Source organism: Triturus cristatus, chromosome 1_1 (assembly GCF_964204655.1).
Source record: "Triturus cristatus chromosome 1_1, aTriCri1.1, whole genome shotgun sequence".
Taxonomy (NCBI): domain Eukaryota; kingdom Metazoa; phylum Chordata; class Amphibia; order Caudata; family Salamandridae; genus Triturus; species Triturus cristatus.
The window spans coordinates 263550904-263568878 of NC_140579.1; positions in this window are offsets into that span (position 1 = coordinate 263550904).

Here is a 17975-nt window from a genome sequence, read left to right on the forward strand (position 1 = left end):
CCGTGGCCGTGTAGGAGGAAGGTCCTTGCTGGCTAGGCGTCCGTGTAAAATTTCAATGCTGATGGCGCGGGCAGCTGCTGGGATAGTTAATTACTGCTGGGGTGCAGGCCCGGCGGGGCCTGGCACAGGAGTCCGTGTAAAATTTCAATGCTGATGGCGCGGGCAGCTGCTGGGATAGTTAATTACTGCTGGGGTGCAGGCCCGGCGGGGCCTGGCAAGCCGGGGCCTCGCGTAGTCACACAGCCCGAAATAACATCTGTGGCCGCCACTGTGCTTACTCCTCCCGTTGCCAGTGCCACTGCCAGAAAATGCTATAGTTCCGTGGCGGTCCCTTTGCTCATCTCGGGGGACTGCCAGAAAGCTTACCAGCACGCCTTCTTCTCCAGGCCCGCAACCTCACTTGGATTCCGGCGCGTTCGGACCGCAGCCCCGAAACAGCCTTTCTCTTCGGGAGCAGGCACTCCGCCGTCACCTGGAACATAGCGCTGTTCTGGCGTGGCCGCCCAAGCTGACTCTGGTACCCCTTCCACCGCTGTAAATGCTGCAACGGGCCCGGCGGGAGTGGAGCGCAGAGGAATTGCGCCTCACCAAGACGAGATCTTGGCCACACCCCCCTTATGACTTATTTTTATGCCTTCCATTTTCCTGCTACTTTCTTTTTTTTCTTCCTCTATTTTCCTACTTTTCTCCACTCTCTACATTCCTTACCATTCTAGTTTTCTTTTATCAGCTTATTTCCTTCCTTTTTGCTATCGCCCCTTCTTTCTGCCCTCGTTCTTACTTTCTTTTGTAATCTTTCTTTTCTTCCTTTGAACCCCTCTTTCTTCCTTTATCTTCCTTCATCCCTTTCTTGTTTACTTTTGTTCTTTTCGCTCCTTCCTTTCTTTAGGCACACTTAGCTTTTATATAGAAATCTCCTCATTCATTAATAGTGTGGTATGTGTGCCCTACAGATTTAAGATGACTGCAGAGATATGTTTACTTGTAGAGAGCTATGAAGTTTACGTGTGCCTTTCAAAATGGAGTTTAATTAGTGATCCTAATTAAGGATTCACTGTTCAGTTTAGAAAAATAATGATTTGCTTATTTGTGAACATTAGCCAATGGCTGCCAGGACAACTAGTCCAGGCTGAGTCCGTGGTATCAGGGTTCAAAAGGGCTTTATTCAAATAACTCGAGTTATAGGGAGAATAGTTCCATCACCACAAGGGATCAGGACCAGGGTTCTCAAAAAGGTATTCTCAAACTTTATTCACAGAGTACAGTATATATATGTTTGTAATAATATACGTAAGCAAGAGCGCTTCAGGCGGAGCAAGAGAGAATGAGATAATAGCATGTGGGCGTGTAAGTAGGCGTGAAGGTGGGCGTCCACTTGATGATAATAGGTAAGTGTCATAGGTGGGTGGATGCCTGGAGGGGGTTGCGTGATCAGCTGGAACTTTACTGGAACTTTGCCTTACTTGTGCTCAACTCGAGCATGACGTGTAACTGACGTGTGAAAGGGTTGCTATGCAACCGGGAGTCTGGAGTCTGAAAATGAGACCTTCAGTGTCAGGGTGACCAGCACATCTCGTATTATCTGATATCTAAAGTTTGGAGCAGGGACTGATTCGTGACATAGGTTGCCCATCACCAAGGGCCAATGTGGTATTTATTTCTTTATTTACTGCTGAAGTCTTGCACGGGGGCTATGGGCTTTTCACTGACGTGAGCTTTGTAATCACACAAAAAGAGACAGAAAGGCTAGGCCTCCTCCTTTGCAGATGGGTCATGTTTATCCCTCCTTCTCCAGGCAGGAATGTGGTTTCGGTAGGAGTAAGCAGATAACCGTGCTCAATACTGTCTCGGACAGGGCCCCTTTGGCTGAGGCCCAAGTGTGCAAGGCTAAGGATACGCAGCTACAGCTTTCAGAGCGTTCTGAGGCCTGAAGCCTCTTTTCGGCTCTGGCTGGGCCACAAAAATGGAAATGCGGGAAAACATGATGCAAAACGTGTAGGCCTCAGAGCAGATTTGTCGTTTCTCTCATGGGAGACTGGATTATGGCAGGCCACGTTATAGCATGAGCATCATGATAGACAGGCCATGGAGGGGAAATACGTAGGTGACATGTATGTGCACATGAGTGTGGGGGAACACACGGGGACACATAGGCCTCATGATATTTTATTTTCCTCATTCCCTCCTTGTCCCCTAGTGGACCCTTACGTCATATCTATTCTCATTAGACAGTCAATCTGTTCTTGCAGCATTATTTTTCCATTTTCAATGCTTTGTAAATGGGGATGTGGGACACATGCAGTAGCACACAGGCCACAAATGGCCGGGCCCCACTGCAGACATAGGCAACAACTGAATATCATCAGTAGTATTAGTCCACAGGCCGTCAACACTTTCCATCCCCATGCTGATATTATTTCCCAGAGCCAACTGGACCAAGTCCACGTGCCTGGGTCTCGGTGTATGCTTTGGGCAATCTTGTGGAGTCTTGTTATTGCTTTGTATACAGACGGTGCGTTATTAGGTATGAAAACGCAGCAGCTGGAACCGATGACCCTACAGGCCCCGCCCCTATCCGCTAGGATGACGTCAAGAACAAGACGATTCTGAAGAACGACCATTCTCATAGCAGACTGTTCCTGGGTCAAGTTCCCCAGGGCTGATGCAGTCTCATTAGCAACTGTTTCTAGAATCCTTGTTAGTCTGCGGATAAGTTTACTATTCTGGACGGGACCTATGAAGAAAAAGAATCCTTTGTTGAAATCTGTATATTGCACCCAAGCTGTTTCAGTCTGGTCAATGCCAGAGGCATCGAGCCCTCGTCTGTGCCTGATAAGTGCTAGTTGAAGATTTTGATGATAGTTCGATGGGGCCAAGAAAACGGGTGGTAGGAGAAATGATATATAGCACGTCCCACCCCAGTCTAAGGGCAGTTGTACATAGGCTGTCTGGCCACAAATAAAGTAGGTGTGTCGTGATGCTCTGAAGTAAGACTTTCCTTTGTCTTTGAACACTAGTATAGTGTTACACTCGCTGTGCCCCAACTGTACAGAGCCTTCTTTTCTGACACACAAGTTCCCTTTTACTGGCAGGACTGTGATTGAGGATGGACCTAAATTGTGTATGGGCTTTACATTCAACACTATAAAGTCAAGGGTCGCATTTCCTTGCAGATACTCTTCATTTTCCAGATCGGTACCTTTCCTTTGGGGAAGACCTTCTTTATCTGGGAAACATGCTTTATTCATGACTTTGTTCAAGTTACCCCATACCCAGTCACCCCTACATTCCTTATCTTGACATTCTTTGGCATCACCGTTGATGGATGTCATTAAGGCAAACCATGCTCCGCAAGAACCATTATGGGAGAATGGAAAAGGGAAAAGAGGCAACACTCCCTTCACCTTCTGATACGGGGGAAGTCGGCCACAGACCCAGCAGTCTGTAGCATTGCTAGTCTGATGTGAATGGTGCAGCATCTGGATAAAAGTATTGTTGCGTAAGGCAAGTCGATACGATAGCTCATGGGATGGCAGATCACTAAATGTGTGCTTTATGGAATCATTGGTAGAGTGTAAGAGTGAGGCAATAGGAGGAAAAATAGCATGTAGTATTAAGCTGATACATATCATAGTGATGCACAGAAGAAATAAAAATATCAGAGTCACTATACATCTACCACGTAATATTTTACAGTATTTGCTTTTCATCTTGTTCTTTTTCTCATCTGCGGTATCCAAGATCTTATGCGAGCCAGAATACATGTTCAACCGCTTCACCACCTAGTGGACTTAATTGATCAAACGGGTTCTGACTTGTTAGATCTAAGTTTGATTTTGTAATTCTGCTGGGGAGTCTCCTCTAATAAAGGGGGCTCAAAGTCTGAAGTCTTTATGTCTCTTTTAAACGAATCGTTATTCCCAAAGTAGCGTTTACAATGATGTAGATCCTTTTCGTCCTTCGACTTTAACAGCGGTCCTCGTAGTTAATAATATTAGTTTAGGCGTCTTCCACCTTGGCTCAAGAGGGCTCGTTCTGTCAAAGTTCCTTATGAGAACAAAGTCCCCAGGAGCGAGGGAATGTTCCTTGACCTGGGTGTTGTCAGGGAAGGCGGCAGCAACCTGCGAACGACAAGAGAGTAGTGCAGACATCAAGGAAGCCAGGTAATCTGTCAGCATGTTACTATCAACATTAGTGATCTTTTTAGGCATTGGAGTGCCCCACATATTCGGTGGTCTACCAAAGACCACTTCATAGGGAGATAAACCTGTTCTAGAATGGGCTACCATTCGCATGTAAAAGAGGGCAACCGGCAGGGCTACCATCCAATCCACACCTTTGTCTGCGCAAATCTTTGCTAGTTTTATTTTTAAGGTCTGATTATGTCTTTCTACAAGGCCTGCTGCCTCAGGATGTCGTACACAATGGAACTTCCAGGTGTACCCTAACAGAAGCGACACTTGTTTCATGAGTTCAGAAGAGAAAGGCTGACCGTTGTCGGAATATACGACACGCGGTAATCCATAACGTGGGAAAAACTCTCGCACCAGTTGTCTGGCGGTAGTTACAGCAGTATAATCAGGGACTGGATAGGCCTCTGTCCATCGTGATAGGGAACATACTACTACTAGGACATATTTGTAACCTCTGCATCTGTCCATTTGGATATAATCCATTTGAAGGACTTCAAAAGGATGGTCAGGTGGATGGAAACCACCTTGTTCCATCGGAATGCCTTTACCTGGATTGAATTGGCAACAGATCATACATGTTCTGACTTTTTGTTTCGCTGCTGCACGCAGGTGCTTGTTGAACCATATATTCTGTAAGCTGTCTAGCATTGCTCTCTCTCCTAAGTGTGCAGGACTATGTGCGGTATTTATGATCACTTGTACCATTGAATCAGGAAGAAACCATGTTTCTTTGCCCTTAGTCATCCAACCCTGATCAGTCAGTACCCCTCCTTGTTCCGACCATTTCTTTAATTCGTCTAGAGTAGCATGTGTCTGTATGTCTTGTACATCCTTGGAAGGATCCCTAACTGTCATGGCTTTGGACCTTAATGGTACCTGTGATTTCGTCATGTCTAGTGGGGTCTGAGCTGTCTGTTTAGCTGTTCGGTCCGCCAGATCATTGCCTTGAGAAATGGTATCTGTGGCTTTAGTATGTGCTTTGCATTTCAGGATAGCTATGGCTGTTGGTAAATGTATCGCTTCCAGAAGGGCATGAATAAGGGGGCCATGCTGTATCTTGGCCCCGTGAGAAGTCAAGAAACCTCTTTCCCTCCATAGGACGCCGAAGTCATGCACTACCCCATATGCGTATTGTGAATCAGTGTAAATATTTACTCTCAGGTGCTTAGCTCTTATGCACGCTTGAGTCAGAGCGATGAGCTCTGCTGCTTGTGCTGACAGTAGGTCTATTCTTTTAGTCTCTATGATTTCAGTAGCAGTGGTCACTGCATATGCTGCCACTAATTCTCCCGCCCCCGTCCTCATGCATGAGCCGTCAACATAGAGTGTTAGGTCAGGGTCTGGGAGTGCTACATCTGTCAAGTCTTGTCTTGGTTTAGTCACGGTATGTATTACTTCAACACAGTCATGTGGGGAAACGTTTTCTGTACTGGAGGGCAAAAGAGTAGCAGGATTCAGTATGTTGCATCGTCTGATCTCTATGTGTGGTTGAAATAGCGTCAGCTCATAACCTGTCAGTCTCGCTACAGTCAGGTGTTGTGTTTGTGTTCGGTTCAAGAGAACCTCTACTGCGTGTGGTACTTGTACTGTCAGGGGGTGGCCCAGCACTATCGAGTCACTTTGTCTTATGGCTAAGGCTGTTGCTGCAACAGATTTTAGGCACGCAGGCAAAGCCTGTGCTACTGGGTCCAATGTACTAGAGAAATAAGCGCAGGGCTTGTGTTTTCCTGCATGATCTTGTGTGAGGACAGATAGTGCTGTTCCATCCCGCTCTGTCACAAAAAGCATAAAAGATTTGTTGTAATCAGGGATCGCTAAAACTGGTGCTTGACATAAAGCTCTTTTTAATTCTTCAAATGACACAGTGTGTTCTTGTGTCCAAGGGAGGACTTTGGTAGAAGCTACCTCCTGTGTCGTCAACTGTATTAGGGGCGTGGCTATGTGAGCATACTGGGGAATCCACTGCCTGCAATATGAAGTGAGGCCAATGAATGCACGTACCTCCTTTTGTGTCTTGGGCTGTGAAAGGCCAGAAATCAATTGAACACGTTCTGGTGTCAGTCGCCTGCCCTCCTTGGATAGCAAGTGCCCAAGGTACGCCACTTGCTGTTCACAGAATTGTAACTTCGAAGGGGACACCTTGTGCCCCTTGTCAGCCAGGAAATGTAAAACAGTGAGTGATGCATTTTCACAGTCAGTTTCCGATCGTGCAGTAATGAGAATGTCATCTACATACTGTATCAGCGCTGTAGTGGTAGGCATATGAATACTGTCCAGTTGTCTTTTGAGCGCCTGACTGTAGATGCTAGGACTTTCCGTGAAGCCCTGTGGTGCTCTTGTGAATCTGAAGCTGCGACCTCTTAAACTGAAACCGAAAAGATATTGGCTGTCCGGATGTATTGGGATACTGAAAAAGGCGTTCTTTAGATCAATAACTGTAAAGAACGTAGCCTTCGCATCAATGGCAGTCAATAATGAAGAAATGTCCGGGACCACAGGGTACTGTGGCACCACACACTTGTTTAATTCTCGCAGGTCCACAACTAATCTATAGACAGGTGATGCATTGGGATCAGTTCTTTTAAGAATAGGAAGAACAGGTGAATTGCATATGTTTGACTCTGTCTCTATCACCACCCCTTGTGCAATGAGTTCATCGATAATTTTCAGCAACCCTACTTCAGCTTCAGGTGGAATTTCATATTGTCGAATCCGTGGCAGCACCACTCCTTCCTTGAGGGTGACCTGGTATGGTGTAATGTTCATGAAACCTACGTCAGTCGGGCCTTGTGCCCATAGGTGCTGCGGTACATTTTGAAGCCTGATGTCAACATCTTTCATAACAAAATGTCCCTTGAAGTCACGTAAATACAGTCGCACTCCTTCTGGCGAGCAACAGATAACTGCTCCCAGTTCCTTTAATGTTTTTATGCCAAGTAAGTTTTCTGGACATGATTTAGTAAGCAGTAAGTCTGTTGTATGTATTAGTGGACCGACTCCTAAAGAGACTGGTTCTGAAACCTCATTGATAATAGGCCTTCCTGAAAAGCCCAGGGATATACTCTTTGAGCCCGAGAGGGGTGCCCCTGGAACCTCAGAATGACTGATGGTGGTTCTACTTGCCCCGGTGTCAATCAAAAACTTTTTATTCTGTCCTAGTAAACGTGCATGCACATAGGGACCCGCTTGGTCCACAGGAACTGGAATAAGGGGCAAGTCGAATTCCCTCTCTGGGCTTTTTCACGAATATGCTTGATATTCTGGATAGTTAGTCTGAGCGTGCTCATACATTTGTGCTGTGGCGTGGGCTGGTAAAGGTACATGGACAGGCGGCGGTGGAAAGGTGTCTGATGTCTGAGGTGTGTTATTTTCTTTGGGAGGATAAGATCGTGGCTTTGTTTTACCTATCGCTATATTGTGTTTCAGGACCGCACATTCATTTACGAAGTGACCTGGCTTCTTGCAATAATTACAGGTCCCAGTATTTTGTTTCGTGCTATTCTTGTTCGTGTTTGTGTTTGCCGGTGTTGATTGGGCCACCAGCATCTTCATCTTTGTGTCTCTCATGCGTCTCTTATCCTGTTCGTGTTCCTCTCTAATTCTGTTCTGGTGGTATTGTAACATCTGTAACATTTGTGAAGGGCTGTTTGCTTGCCAAGTACTCTCAACCTTTAGTACCCTATACTTCACTTCTGGTAGGGAATTTTCTACTAGTTTGCTCACGAAAAGATGGGGATATGAATCACTACCGGGCTTAAGACCACTATTGATAGTGAAACATTTCTCGAACCTAGAGTAAAAATCGCTAGTGTCTTCGTCTGGTTTCTGTTTACAGGCCGAAATAGCATCCCAGTCTTCCTTCTTGGTGATTAGTAATCTGGGCAAAACTTGTACAAGGAGTTCAGGTAGGTCTTTAGCTCGAGGACCCAGACCAACCCCCGGGCCTCTTCCTACCTCCTCTCTTTCCAGTATATCCCAACTGAGTCTTTTGTCTCCCACCTCCCAGTCCTGTCCTTTCAATTTCTCGTAAATACCAGCGGGCAATAGTACTTTTAATAACTTTAGAATGTCAGCATATGTATATTCTCCTAAGCGAAGAATGTCCTTTAGTTCTCGGTGAAAACCCCCCGGGTCTTTATCATGGGATGGTAACATTTTCTTCATTTCCAGTATCTCTAATTTTGACAAGGGGGTGTAGACATACACCCGTTGCAGGTCATTGTTTGCATCCTTTACAGGATGAACCTCTCGTAGGGGGTTCAGCTTGTCGTACGACTGTTCCTTAACCTGAGGTGGAGCGGGAAGCAGGGATCTAGTCACGTATACTATATACTTGTGTCGCTGATCCAGAATGACATTAATCAGTTCAGTACCCATGTTCATCCACCTGTCTAGTATTATGTCGTCCAGCAACTTATACAACAGACCAGGACCAGAATATTGACTCTCATATAGCGTGATCAAATGTTGGACCATGTAAACACCAGCTATGCGCTGTTCGTTTGGTGGGAGGCTCAAGAACGTTTGGGCTACGATATCATTATTATATGTATCATATTGGGATATCCACAGGGTGGCTGATCGTGCTAATTCATTTTCGGTCGGGGTGAGGGGCTGATCGTTACCCAGCCATTTATTCACCGCTTTTTCGGTGATCTGGAACAAACTTTCTAGGGAATATCTTTCCTTTATGGCAGTTCCCCGTTTACGGTGATTGAGGCCCTTGGGCCTTTCGAATCGCCGGGCACGGCCCACATAATGTATTCTGTCTTTGTCCCCTGCTTCGTCATCAGATGATAACTCAGCTGTTTCGTTCGGGCTTCCTTCATGTGATGCTATTATTCCCTTCCGGATTTTGGTCAACATGTTGTCTGTTTGGCCTGATTTATCATGCTGACCGGCATCTATGCGATCACTCCAACCAGTATAACAACGGTCTACATCACCATCACCTTCGTCTTTTTCTCTGATCAGACAATTAATTAGGAAGCGAAGGATATAGTTCTTAATAATTACCTTTCTATTTTGTACGGCTTCTGCTATGCACTCAGGACCTTCCCCTGTTCTTATGAATGTGTAAATTTTCTTTAGATGTTTATCCATATCTGGTAATTTTTCCAAATCTGCGACCGCTCGTCTAAGCCGTAATGAAAACACGAGCATTCTGCCCTTTCCTGGATCTGGGTCATATATACATTCGGAGATTGCTACTTTTACTGTCGGCCCCCCTCCTGATGCTGCCCCGGATCCTCCCTCCCCGCCGTCCTCGAGCTCCTGGAGCTGTTCTTGCGTTGGGGGTGCAGGGAAAATTCCGTCCACGTATGATGGTGGGGGTTCCTCTAGGTAGTTGTTAATGAACGTGTCGGATGCTGTTTGTTTTATTTTTCGGGGTACTGGCGGTGGCACTCTAACTAATTTTTCTACTGGGGCCACTTTTGCTAGTTCCTCTGAAAGGACGGGATAAATACCAGCAACGGCAGTATTTCTTTCTCTTTCAGCCTGCTCTCTTTTTACCCGCTCCCCTTCTTCCTGTAATTTTTCTTCTTTTGCTTTTTCGGACTCCTGTCTACTTCTCTCTGCTTTGTGGAACTCTTTCTCTGTTCTTCTATGAGATTCCTTGCGCCATAACTCAATGGCATCCTTCTGAGCAGGTCTAGATTTTCTCTTCCGTATCTCTTCCTCTACCTTCATGATGCATTCCGCATCCCATGTTCCCGTAATGGGCCATTTATACTTTGTCTCTAAATCCTTCGTGTAATCCACCCAAAGTTCTAAAAACAACACGGCATCTAAACCATGCTTACAGTACATGAAATGTCCAGGTGTGTCTCTAGGCGGAATGTTAACTGGTTCCTCTAGTACACCTTTCCTGGTACCTATCTTACGCAGTTTCGAAAATAACGGCATGTTGGAATGTAACCGAAAACAAAAAATCACAATGAACAAAAAAAAAAAAAAAAAAAATCACAATGCAACGAACTTACACACAAACCTGACACATTCAAACCTAACTGAAGACGATAACATTCATACAGCTATATCGGTGCACCTGAAAACTTGGCCTCTAAATCTTGAAACATTAATTCTTGAATGCATGCTCTTGAACATACCGGTCTCAGAAGTGAGACACGTCTTTACCGTGTTCATTAAATGAACCCGTCATGATTGCAACCCCCATGAGAAACTCACCGGGAAGCAGAACTTGAACTTGAAGGCCTCGGACACTTGACGCTGCTCAGGGAATGGCGTATCTTAGGTGGATCTCTTGAAACCTCGGACACAGCTCTCTCGCAGGTGGGCTCTGGGTCGGGACGATCCGCAATCCTCACCGCCTCGTATGGATGCCTGGTCGCAGTCCGTCTCCTTCGTTGGCCTGAGGGAGTTGGCGGGAAAACCCGCGTCGTGTACACTCGAAGTCCGTCACGGCTGTGGAAGGGGGCAAAACTGGACCTTCATCTCCGGCGCATGGGGAAGGAGATTCGTCCCTATTCGGGCGCCATTATGTCGTAAATAAATTATTACGAGTTTCAGAATTTCTAGATATCAATACAATTATACATGAAGCAAAAGGCTGAGTCCATGGTATCAGGGTTCAAAAGGGCTTTATTCAAATAACTCGAGTTATAGGGAGAATAGTTCCATCACCACAAGGGATCAGGACCAGGGTTCTCAAAAAGGTATTCTCAAACTTTATTCACAGAGTACAGTATATATATGTTTGTAATAATATACGTAAGCAAGAGCGCTTCAGGCGGAGCAAGAGAGAATGAGATAAGAGCATGTGGGCGTGTAAGTAGGCGTGAAGGTGGGCGTCCACTTGATGATAATAGGTAAGTGTCATAGGTGGGTGGATGCCTGGAGGGGGTTGCGTGATCAGCTGGAACTTTACTGGAACTTAGCCTTACTTGTGCTCAACTCGAGCATGACGTGTAACTGACGTGTGAAAGGGTTGCTATGCAACCGGGAGTCTGGAATCTGAAAATGAGACCTTCAGTGTCAGGGTGACCAGCACATCTCGTATTATCTGATATCTAAAGTTTGGAGCAGGGACTGATTCGTGACATAGGTTGCCCATCACCAAGGGCCAATGTGGTATTTATTTCTTCATTTACTGCTGAAGTCTTGCACGGGGGCTATGGGCTTTTCACTGACGTGAGCTTTGTAATCACACAAAAAGAGACAGAAAGGCTAGGCCTCCTCCTTTGCAGATGGGTCATGTTTATCCCTCCTTCTCCAGGCAGGAATGTGGTTTCGGTAGGAGTAAGCAGATAACCGTGCTCAATACTGTCTCGGACAGGGCCCCTTTGGCTGAGGCCCAAGTGTGCAAGGCTAAGGATACGCAGCTACAGCTTTCAGAGCGTTCTGAGGCCTGAAGCCTCTTTTCGGCTCTGGCTGGGCCACAAAAACGGAAATGCGGGAAAACATGATGCAAAACGTGTAGGCCTCAGAGCAGATTTGTCGTTTCTCTCATGGGAGACTGGATTATGGCAGGCCACGTTATAGCATGAGCATCATGATAGACAGGCCATGGAGGGGAAATACGTAGGTGACATGTATGTGCACGAGTGTGGGGGAACACACGGGGACACATAGGCCTCATGATATTTTATTTTCCTCAGGGTGATGTCGTTGTTTCCGGCGTTGGGGTTGGAGAGCTCTTTCACGATGTTGAAAAGTTCCTTGCAGTTGTGTGCGTTGGTGTCCAGCCGGTCCTTGAATGAAGTTTTCTTGGTGGTGTGGATCAGTTGATGGTGCTTCCGGGTGGCGAGCTTGAGGTTGGTCATGTTGTCCGGTGTTGGCTCCCTTCTCCAGGCTTTCTCGAGGGCTCGGCAGTTCTTCTTGGAGCTCTTGAGTTCGTCGGTGAACCATGGAGCCTTCTTGCTGCCGGGTCTGCTAGGCGGGGTCCTCAGTGGGGCGAGGTCATCTGCGCAGTTGCTGATCCACTTCGTGAGGTTGTCGGCGGCCTGGCTGGGGTTCGCTGAGCTGGCGGGAGGGTGCTGGCTCAGGGAAGCGGCGAGCTGGTCTGCTGTGATCTTGTTCCAGTTTCTACGAGCAACCTGTTGCTGGTGGTGGTGGATCGTGGATCTTCTGAAGGTGAAGTGGATGCAACTGTGGTCCGTCCAGTGGAGTCCGGTGGCGTGGCTGAAGACGATGTCCTTGCTGGATGAGAAGACAACGTCGAGCGTGTGTCCGGCGAGGTGGGTGGGGGTGGTCACCAGCTGCTTGAGTCCGAGGTTGGCGAGGTTGTCAAGCAGGGTGGTGGTGTTGCGGTCGTTGTTGTTCTCCAGGTGGAAGTTGATGTCCCCCAGGAGGATGTAGTCCGCGGAGGGGAGGGCGTGCGGGCTGATGAAGTCGGCGATGTCTTCGCTGAATTGTGTGCGTGGTCCCGGGGGTCGGTAGATGAGGGTGCCTCTGAGGGTGGTTTTGGGGTCCATGTGGATCTGGAAGTGCAGGTGTTCGGCGGTTGTCAGGGTGTCGTCGGTGTTGGTCGTGAAGCGGATGGTGTCCCTGTAGATGATGGCGATGCCTCCTCCGCTCTGGTTGCCTCGGTCTCTTCGGGTGATCTTGTAGCCGTCTGGGATGGCGATGGCGATGTCGGGCGCTGAGGAGTCGTTCATCCAGGTTTCCGTGAGGAAGGCGACGTCAGGAGCTGTGGTGTCGAGGAGGTTCCAGAGTTCGATGGTGTGTCTGTGGACGGAGCGGGTGTTGAGTAGGATGCACTTGAGGTGGTTGCTGCTGGTGGTCGGCTTGGCGGGTGCTGGTGCGGGGCAGGTCCGGATGCAGGAGAACTTGCAGGCGTGACAGCTGAAGGGTCCATGGGTTCGTCTCGGGGTGGCTCGGTAGCATCCCGGGATTCGGCCGGTGTTGAGTGCGTGGAGGGTGGCGGTGTCGTACGTCCGGCGGGTGGGCTGGGGTCTGCGGGGGCCAGAGGTCTTGGCACTGGGCGCGGTCCAGGCACGGACGGGCGCAGACGGGCTTACCTTTGGCGCACCTTCGGCGCTCATTCGGCGCGCCCGCAGCGCGTGCACGCTGCGCGTTCGCCACTCTGCCATAAGAGGAGAGTGGGGGGGCGGAGCGAGGGAGGGGCAGCTGGGAGGCGGGAGCGGGGCGGCAAATGGGAAGGCTCCAGGTGGAGGGGGGCGGGGCTGCAGGGGATCAGCGGCGGGGAGGTGGCGGGGGCACAGCGGGAAAAACGGCGGACTGGGCAAGAGACTGACAAAAGATAGAAAGGCTGGGCAAAGCAGGGGAAACCAGCCCCAACACAGGGGGGACAGACGAGAGTGCAGAGGCAGGAGCAACGAGCAAAAGGTCACGCAGGCAGCAGAAAGCGGCGCTGCGATCCAGAAGCTGAGACCACGCCTCGTGGTCAGGGGCACAGCTGCGAGCAGCGGCGGGAACGGGGCAGTTAGGGCACACCCACGGGGAGTGTGCGCAGTGCGTGGAGGAGTGACCGGCCCAGAGGCACAGAGGTGCGTGCGATGTTCGCCAGGGGGGCATGTAGACGTTGAAGAGAGTGGGGCTGAGGGAGGATCCTTGGGGTACGCCGCAGATGATCTCCGTGGCTGTAGATCTGAAGGGGGTCAGGCGGACTCTCGGAGTTGTTCCGGAGAGGAAGGAGATGATCCATTCCAGGGCCTTGCCTCTGATGCCGGTGTTGCTGAGGCGGTGTATCAGGGTATGGTGGCAGACCGTGTCGAAGGCTGCGGAGAGGTCCAGGAGTATGAGGGCCACTGTTTCTCCCTTGTCGGTCAGGGATCTGATGTTGTCCGTGGCTGCGATGAGGGCGGTTTCGGTGCTGTGGTTAGCCCTGAAGCCGAACTGTGTGGGGTCAAGGGAGTCTTTGGGGTCAAGGGAGTCGTTGGATTCCAGGGCGGTGGTGAGTTGAGCGTTGATGATTTTCTCAATCACTTTGGCGGGGAACGGTAGGAGAGAGATGGGTCGGTAGTTTTTGAGTTCGGTGGGGTCCGCTGTGGGTTTCTTCAGGAGGGCGTTGAGCTCTGCGTGTTTCCAGCTCTCTGGGAAGGTGGCGGTGGTGATGGATGCGTTGATGACGTCTCGGAGGTGGGGTGCGATGATGTTGTTGGCCTTGTTGTAGATGTGGTGCGGGCAGGGGTCGGAAGGGGATCCAGAGTGGATCGAGTTCATGACTCGGGTGGTTTCCTCGGTGGTGGTTGGGCTCCAGGTGAGGATCGTGGTGATGTCGGTTGCGGGTTCCGGGGGGGGTTCGTATTGGTGGTGGTGAAGCTGTCGTATATGTCGGTGATCTTGTGGTGGAAGAAGGCAGCGAGGGAGTCGCAGAGGTCCTGTGAGGGAGGGATGGAGTTGTTTTCTGCGTCCGGGTTGGAGAGTTCTTTGACGATGCCAAATAGTTCCTTGCTGTTGTGGGCGTTGTTGTCGAGTCTGTTCTGGTAGGCTGTTTTTCGTGCGGCGCGGAGGCGTTGGTGGTGTTGGCGGGTGGCGTCCTTGAGAGCTGACATGTTCTCCTCGGTCTGGTTGAGGCGCCACGTCTTCTCGCGGGTGCGGCATTCTTTCTTGGAGTCCTTGAGGTCGGGGGTGAACCAGGAGTTTTTCTTGTGGTTGTTGGTGTTAGCTTGAGTCTTAAGGGGGGCCAGGAGGTTGGCGCAGTCGGCGATCCAGCTCGTGAGGTTGTTGGCGGCTTTGTTGGGGTCGGTGGTGCTGGTGGGTTGGTTCTGGGAGAGGGATGATGCGAGCTGTTCTGTGGTGATTCGATTCCAGTGTCTTCTTGGGGGTTGCTGGGTGTGGCGATGCACGGTGGTCTTCTTGAAGCTGAAGTGGACACAGCTGTGGTCCGACCAGGTGAGTTCGGTGGTGTGGCTGAAGGTGGTGTGTTTGCTGGAGGAGAAGATGGGGTCGAGCATATGTCCGGCGTAGTGGGTGGGGGTGTTGACTAGCTGTTTCAGTCCCAGGTTGGTGAGGTTGTCCAGTAAGGCGGTGGTGTTGTTGTCGGTGTGGTTCTCCAGGTGAAAGTTGAGGTCTCCTAGGAGGATGTAGTCAGTGGATGAGAGTGCGTGAGGGTTGACGAAGTCTGCGATGTCTTCGCAGAACTTGGTGCGTGGTCCTGGTGGTCTGTACATGAGGGTGCCTCTGAGAGTGGTCTTGGGGTCGCTGTGGATCGTGAAGTGGAGGTGTTCGGCGTCGGGGAGTGAGTTGTCGGTGTGTGTCGAGATACGGATGGAGCTTTTGTGTGCGATGGCGATGCCTCCTCCGATGCGGTTGGTGCGGTCTTTCCGGATGATTTTGTAGCCGTCGGGGATGGCTATGGCAATGTCGGGTGCCGAGGAGGGGTTCATCCAGGTCTCGGTGAGGAAGGCGATGTCCGGGTTCGTTGAGTTGATGAGGTTCCACAGTTCGATGGCGTGCCTGTGGACGGATCGGGTGTTGACCAGGATGCAGTGGAGATTGCTTCCGGGGGAGTCGATTTTGACGGGAGCAGTGTGAGTCCGTAGACAGGTGAAGCGGCAGTTGCTGCAGGTGAGGGGTCCGTGGCTTCGTTTCAGGGTGGCGCGGTAGCAGCCCGGCGTGCGGCCGGGGTTGAGGATGGCGGAGTCGTAGGTCAGGCGGGGGTTGCGGGGGCCAGGGGTTCGGGTGCTGGTCGCGGTCCAGTCGCGGACGGGCGCAGACGGGCTTGCCTTAGGCGCGCCCGCTGCGCGCGGCCGCCATTTAAGGGTAGCCGGGGAGGCGGGGTCAGCTAGGAGGCAGGAGGGGGGCGGGTAGGTGGGAGAAAGCGGGAAAAGCGGTGGTAGGCCTCGAGAAAGGCGAGGAGGCCTGGGAAAACAAAAAGTAACAAAAAAAGGTACAAAGACGAGCGAGACGCGAGGGAAAAGCGGCGGAGGACGAGGGGGACGGCGGGGGGAGTTAGAACAACAGGCACTCGGGATACACGGGAGAGAAAAGGGGAGCCCAGTCACAAACGGGCAAACAGACACTCAGGGGTACAGAAGTAAAAGGGGAGCGCAGTCACAAACGGGCAAACAGACACTCAGGGGTACAGAAGTAAAAGGGGAGCGCGATCACAAATGGGCAAACAGACACTCAGGGGTACAGAAGTAAAAGGGGAGCGCGATCACAAACGGGCAAACACTCAGGGGTACAGAAGTAAAGGGGAGCGCGATCACAACGGGCGACAGCACGGACACTCGGGGTACAGGCAACACCACAGACACAGTGAGAAGGCAGGCGCAGGGGATCTGGTGGCGCTGTGAGGGCAGGGGAGCGACCTACCCTGGGGTCAAGGGTCGCTACCACTGCCTCGCAGCGGCCGCCATTTAAGGGTAGCCGGGGAGGCGGGGTCAGCTGGGAGGCGGGAGGGGGGCGGGTAGGTGGGAGAAAAGCGGGAAAAGCGGCGGTAGGCCTCGAGAAAGGCGAGGAGGCCTGGGAAAACAAAAAGTACCAAAAAAAGGTACAAAGACGAGCGAGACGCGAGGGAAAAGCGGCGGAGGACGAGGGGGACGGCGGGGCAGTTAGAACAACAGGCACTCGGGATACACGGGAGAGAAAAGGGGAGCGCGGTCACAAACGGGCAAACAGACACTCAGGGGTACAGAAGTAAAAGGGGAGCGCGATCACAAACGGGCAAACAGACACTCAGGGGTACAGAAGTAAAAGGGGAGCGCGATCACAAACGGGCAAACAGACACTCAGGGGTACAGAAGTAAAGGGGAGCGCGATCACAACGAGCGACAGCACGGACACTCGGGGTACAGGCAACACCACAGACACAGTGAGAAGGCAGGCGCAGGGGATCTGGTGGCGCTGTGAGGGCAGGGGAGCGACCTACCCTGGGGTCAAGGGTCGCTACCACTGCCTCGCAGCGGCCGCCATTAGTGATAAAGTGATAAACCGCCCCCATATGGAATGGAGTGACAAATTTAAGCAGGAAAGCAGCCCTGTTCTAAAAACTAGCTTGTCGGAAAAAAGTAGTGGCCAGTGAGGGCTTGACTTTTTGCACTGGCAACTCATTTACCTTCCTCGCCTACGTAAAAGCTACATGAAAAATAGTCTTAAAAGTAAGCAGTTGCAACTATGCAAGGGTTTGAATGGGCAACACATAAAAAAAACCATAAGGACCAGATTAAGCTCCCATTGTGGCATTATGAAAGGGGTAGGGGAAAACATGTTGGTGAGGTCCTTCGGAACCTCATAACTACTCCTAATTTGAAAAGGGCTAACAAAAAGACGAAGAGTAAGATGTCCGATAAGTGGGTCTTAAGAGGGTCTACAGAACTGTCCGTACATTATTTGACAAACCTAGCCCATCTCCCAGAATATATCGTTTTGGTGAAGTGTCTGTGGGCACTGAGAACACATCCACCACTTCAGGCGGTACAGAAAAAGCATTCAGTTAACCCCGCAGAAACTCCAGGCATGAAGAAGGAGGTTCTGAAGGATGGCATGGAATACCTGCCCCAGTGATTGTGGGAGGAGATAGAGCTGGGGGCACAAGAAGGAGCAGGTCCGGTCTGCACACCACACCTTTAATGGCCATTCCAGGGCTATTAGGATGACTCAGGCCCAGTCGTGGCAATCTTCCCCAGCACCCAAGGAATCAAAGGTGGGGGTGCTGAGGGGAGGTAATGAAGGACAAAGTTCCACTTCAACCGAAAGACGCCCCACAAGGCTCCCTGCAACATTTACTAGAGAGCACAGAACACTGGGCATTGTAGTGGGTGGCAAAAAGGTTGACCTGAGGTGAGCCACAAAAACTGAAGATGTTTTGGACCACCTCGGAGTGAAGTTGCCACTTGAGGTTGGCAAGGTCTG